Genomic DNA, 6,111 nt, shown 5'->3' on the forward strand with positions numbered 1-6,111 from the left:
TATTTTCATTATGGGGTGGAATGACCAGTTTTGGAAGACTGGTCCTTGAAACATGCATAGATATTCCTTGACTATTTTCAGTCTAAGGGACTAGTATGAAAACTATTGGGTAACTGGTTTCCAGTTTCTACCCAAGATGACTCAGAACATTACTATGTGATGAATTGGGAGGCAATTTGAATGGGAAGAGAGAGCGGATTTCCTGGAATCCTGCTGTGAAGGACAAGGATATCACTACAGATAAAGAAGCATAGATGAGTTGATATTTACACTACTGGAGACAGTACTTCAGTGAAAACACCAATCCTTCCAAGCAGTAAAGGGTGTCTATCTTAGAATCAAACCAAGGTTTTTCTAAACCCTTGATATGTAATGGTTTCAAAAGATTCAGATGAACAGTGGAAAGGAACAGAAAAAAGAAAAAAAAATCTATTTGCTGCTGAACAAGAATTTATGACTAGTTTTTTTGCTGGAATTAAGCATGTATACAAAATGGGGAGCCGACCCATTCAGATTCTTTCTTTGCAATTTCAGGAAGTCTTGGCTGTCCTTTTTCTCCCTACTTGACCACTGTGATTATGAACATATGACCCCTTTTGCCTTTGTTCATTCTTTCCTGATATTATTTGAATATCCAATAGTGGATATATCTAGGAAGTAAACTTGAGTTAGGAAATTAGAGAGAACCAGAGGTTCCAGAGACACCACCAGTCACTGAAGTCAATGACACAGTCTAGGGTTGCTGGAAGATTTAGCCGCAGGAATCAGGAGGTGATCAAGTGATCCACCTTGAGATGGATATGCACAAATATGGCCCTTGTAAGCTTTGTAAGAACTAGGGATAATGCAGAGAGGCAGTTGGGCAGTCTGTCCCAGCAACAAACAAGCCCAGTGGGAAGCAAGTACAATAGCTGAATGACCTATCTGACCAGAAGTGGAGAAAAAAAGCAGAGAGACTGTGCCCAGATGAGGCTTCCATCAAGTGGAGACACACAGCCCTGATGAGCAGTGGAACTTCTTATTCATCACCAATACCATTTCCCATCAGGACTCCACAAAGGAAAAAAAGGACTTCTGGGACCAGGAGTCAGGAGGCACTCCTTGACTACACATATTCTCATTGCCATTGTATGTTAAGTTTGAGTCTACTCTCTCCAAGATCCCTGTGTGTGGCAAAGGGAGAGTGCATCCCTAGTTTTGAAGGAATGTTTTGCATCAATTCATTTTACTGCCTTCTCAGTAAATACATTTTCCAAAATTTAATGAAAAGATTCATAAGAACTGATATACAGTAAAGTGATCAGAACCAGGAGAAAAATTTATATAAAGACAACAATATTGTTAACAACAACTTTGAAAGACTTAAGAATTCTGATCAGCACATTGACCAACCATGATTCCACTGGTCTCATGATGAAACATACCACCCACTTCCTAATAGAGGTGAATGTCTCAGAAAGCAAATTGAGACTTTTTTTTGGACATGACCAATACTGGAATTTCTTTGGTTGACTGGACATTTTTTTTTTTTTTTTTGCAACATGGAAATTTATTTCTTTTTCAGTTGAGAGAAGAAGGTGGGAAGGATGGATTTTATTGACTGAAAAAAATAAAATTTATTGAAAATAAGTCAGAATATTTATTATAAAATAAATCAAATAAAAATAAAATGCTAATGGAGTATGATTGGATGCTTATGAAGGGGGAACATGCCCATAGGGGCTCAGGAATTATAGGACCCAGCCTGTCAGTCTGGGTGGGAATTGAGGAGGTTGATCACAGAGGGAGTGCTAAATTATTGATAAAATATTTTCCATTCAGTCTCTGATGTGATCATGTTGCCCCTAAAAGGAATATCTTCAAATCCCTTAGTTATCTACTTAGAGTGCATGATGCCTTAAACATAAATCCCAGATTGATCCCTGAAACAAAACCCCCATTTTTTAACACAAATATTCTTCTATGATGGGATATAAATGCCATGGAGCAACACAGTCTCTGAAGGATAAAAATTATCGGTAACATCAGGCAATTGAATGACGTGTAGCGGGTATCAATAGGCTATAACATATTACAATCATGATTTGTATGCAAGAAAAGGCATAAAAGATATCACTCAGGAGGTATTTAAGCCCCAGAAGAATTGTACCAGGGTATAGCATGACCTTGCTAAACATAATAAATATGAAAAATGATGTAAAGGCAGGTTTCCACACATTAATATAGATAAAAGCCCAATAATTTATTCAGTAGGTTTAACTAAGGCAACATAAATAGGACTTAATCCCAGAATAGAAGCATCATTTTCTCTTGAGCTGTCCCATTGGTCTCTTGACTATCATACTCTGAATTTGCAGGAAAACTGTCTCTGTCCCTTGATAGGTCCCAGTGTGCTTATCTTTGAGGGTCTTCCAATCATCATTCCTCTCTTGCGGGTTCTGCCTTTCTATGTTTTGACATGATTGTATTTCACATTAGTGAACAGTCTCCACCTCAAATCCTTACCCCAATTTAGTGTTCCCTACATTTCAGGATTTCTAGTTATAGTTCTGCTATAATAGTGTTCATATAATGTTAAAAGATCTAAGAGAAGGTTATTCCGGGTACACCACTCACTCCAGAGAATTATAGGAGAATATATATGAGATGCTCAAAGCATGGGAAGTCATAGATGTGTGAAAAATGATTATTTCTCTCTTGTATTTAATAACCAATTATTGCATAAAGACCAAGATTTTTTTCTCCTTTTCTACTTCCTCATCCAGAAATCAACCGGTGGGGAAGATCTCTCTTAAAGATTTACCCAGGCCAAGATCAAATCAGACAATAAAAGAAATTCTAAGTCTGGGCTACTGGGTGTATTCCTGCTCATTGGGTTTGCTCAGACAGGTCCGGGAAAATGTGAATCCTCCCTTATGTCAGATAGGTGATATAGAAATTGATATCTCTTTGACTAAGATTTAGATGACCCAAACTGGGTACCTGAAGACTTTCATTGTAATATAACCCACCCTTTCATAGTAATATTATTTTCTCCTTAACTATTAACCATTCACTATTGATTGCCACTTTGAGGAAGACATGCTTTTCTAAGGGCATATGAACTGTGAGCCGATCTCCATGATGGGTCTTTAGTCTAAGAGAGATGACCAAATGACCATCCCTTTATTAATAAACATGCTGACCTTAATAACAAAATTAATTACCCAGAAATTATGTCTCTCAAACATTTTAAACACCAAGGATGCTATCATATGTGATATAATGGAAGAAAAAAGCACTGAAGTCAGATGATATGGGTTCAAACCCTACCTCTGATTTTTTATTGCCAGTCTGACCTTCAGAAAATTCCTCTTCCTGCCTGGACCTCCATTCATATTTATGAAATGAAGGGACTGGACCAGACAGCCTCCAAATTCCCTTCTAGATCTAGAGCTATGATCCTCTTGATGGAGATTAACATCACTAGAGGGAGCGCCTACATGGATGAGCTCATCGGAACTTTTAAAGTATAACTTCAGATACATTATTTCTATAGTGTAAAACCATGTTTCCACACATTAATATAGATAAAAGCCCAATAATTTATTCAGTAAATATTCATGGAGTGCCATTGACTATACAGAAGGCCCCATGCTGGTTGCCAGCAGCTGGAGCCAGTGAATTAAAAGGGAATATAACTGATACCTCAGCCATTCACAGAGAGCTTTCATTCACAATGCTTCAGCCCCTGTTATTGGCCACCCTGATAATAACCTCAAGAATATTCAGAAAGAGTGAGTGGAGATGTTCCTACTATTAAGATAGAAGACTTTTTCATAATGGAAGCCTCCACTGATCAACTCTCCACTTCATTTTACCTGTATATTTAATCCCAGTTCAGTTCTGTGCTTCATCATTATGGCAGACCTTTTAGTGAAATGAACAGATACATTTTACTGATTTCACTTTGTATTCAAATGATTTACACTGGCCTATTTAATATATTCCACAGAATTCGGAATACTTCTTTGAGGCAAGATATTTATATATGGCATTTATGTTAATATTTTTTATAAAATGTTGATTCCTCCACTATCTCTACCTTCTTCAAATTCAGTTACAAAGAACAGAATTGAGCAATATACTTTTTAGTGTAATTCATTTTTTTAATAAAAATATGAAGAAGATATTAAGTATAGAGACACTGACATGTTCAAGACTCTTAATTGGCACATATTTCACTTGTTATAATAGTAAATCCATATCATACCCTATTACTGCTATTAATCTTGTCACATAATAAATAAAAATGGGATGTATAAAAGCAACAGTTCCAAAAACAAGAGAGAAGAAAAACTATGTGTGAATGAGGAAAAATAAAGAACAGAGAGCATTTTCAGACTTTCTACTAGCATCCCAGAGTATCATTTCAGGCTATAATTCCTTTCAGAATTCTCTGCTTCAGATACATTTATTCCATCAAAGGCATTAGTCTTATAATTCTTCAAAACCTGCAAAAAAGATTTTATGACGAATGGGTTTTCATATTCATGTTAGATAACCTAAAGGATACAGTAACGTAATAATAATAATATGTAGCATACTATTATACTATTATAAACTATATGATAATTTATGGGATGATATTAATCTAATCTTAATTAGGATAACAATCCGAAAATCAGTACTATCAATTCTATCACTGGAGAAAAATTTTAATGTGAATCTTCTCTAGGAAGATGTGCATGTGTATATATATGCATGTGCATGTATGTATATGTATGTATATGTGTGTTGCAGTCAAAATAGTACGGCAAAATAATGGAATTGGGTTGCAGTGTTCCAGTCATATCTCAATGACTTAACATCATAGGATCATGGATTTAGAAAAGGATGAGACTTTAGAGACCATCTAGTCCAACCTTCTCATTGGATAGACAAAAAATTGAGGTTCACGGAGACAGGTGACATGCCAAAGGCCACATAGGTAGTTATTAATTAATTAATTACATGATCAGGAGCAAGTCCCTTAAACTTTGTGAGCCTTGATTTCCTTTTCTGAAATTTTAGGACAATAATAGCTTCCACTCTTCATCTTAAGGGTTGTTGTGAGGTATGAGGTTTTAAAAATCTGAGACCATTTATAATGGGAGTTATTTGTTCGATTAATTTCCATTAATGATTGACATTCTACAGAATGATTCTTTTGTAAAAGGATACTAGACCATCTTTTGCTTCAGTTCTAACGTAGCTTTTAACTAGTGAAGGGGTGTTGCCTTAGACAAACTGGAACCTGGGTAAGATCATAGCTTAAAAAAGTCAAGGTCTTCCACTGCATCTGGGGCTATGGCCAGTTGTACTGATCAATGCCTTGACTCCCATGACTCTGAAGGAGAGAGTGATGCTGATGACTTTGCCAAGGTCTGTCTCACTTAAATCTGCTTTACTTGCAACCTTTCTGACCTCACTTGTCCTCTTTGAGAATGAAGGATGAACAATCTATTGTGTTGACTTGTATATAACCCATAAACATTCAAGTCCTACCTTTCCTTGAAAACTAGCTCAAGTTTCATGTCCTACATGATGTTTTTCCTAACTAATCTAGCCTCCACTGATCTGCTTCTTTTCTCATCTCCATTAGCTTTCATCCATCCTGTCACACAATATAGAATTTCATGGTAGGTTTTTTGTCTTATCTCCCTTACCTCCCTTTCTTTGAGGCCCAGGACCAGGTCTTTCTTTACATCTTCATCAACAGTAAACAATATTTGTCAACTGAGTCACTGGTGTTTCTTTTAGTTCCTTTTAAGGGTCATATTTGCTTAGAATCATGGTCCAGATCTATACTAGCTTCGAAACTGATTTTTGGAATTTTAATATGCCTAGGAAATCAAGATGAGTTAAACATAGACTCACTGTTATGCTGGGAATATACTCCTTCCTCATCTCTGCTTCTCAATCTCATGTACTTGTTAACTCGTTGAAGGCAGAGATTGTTCTGGCTTTTATTTTATTTTATTTTTTTTTGGTGGGGAGGTAGGATGAGAGGGGGTGGGAGGAGGAATTTTTTTTTTGTCCTCCAAACCTAACATAGTTTTAGGAATATTTGAGTTCCTAAATAAATGGTGG

This window comes from Notamacropus eugenii, chromosome 4 (assembly GCF_028372415.1).
Source record: "Notamacropus eugenii isolate mMacEug1 chromosome 4, mMacEug1.pri_v2, whole genome shotgun sequence".
Lineage (NCBI taxonomy): Eukaryota > Metazoa > Chordata > Mammalia > Diprotodontia > Macropodidae > Notamacropus > Notamacropus eugenii.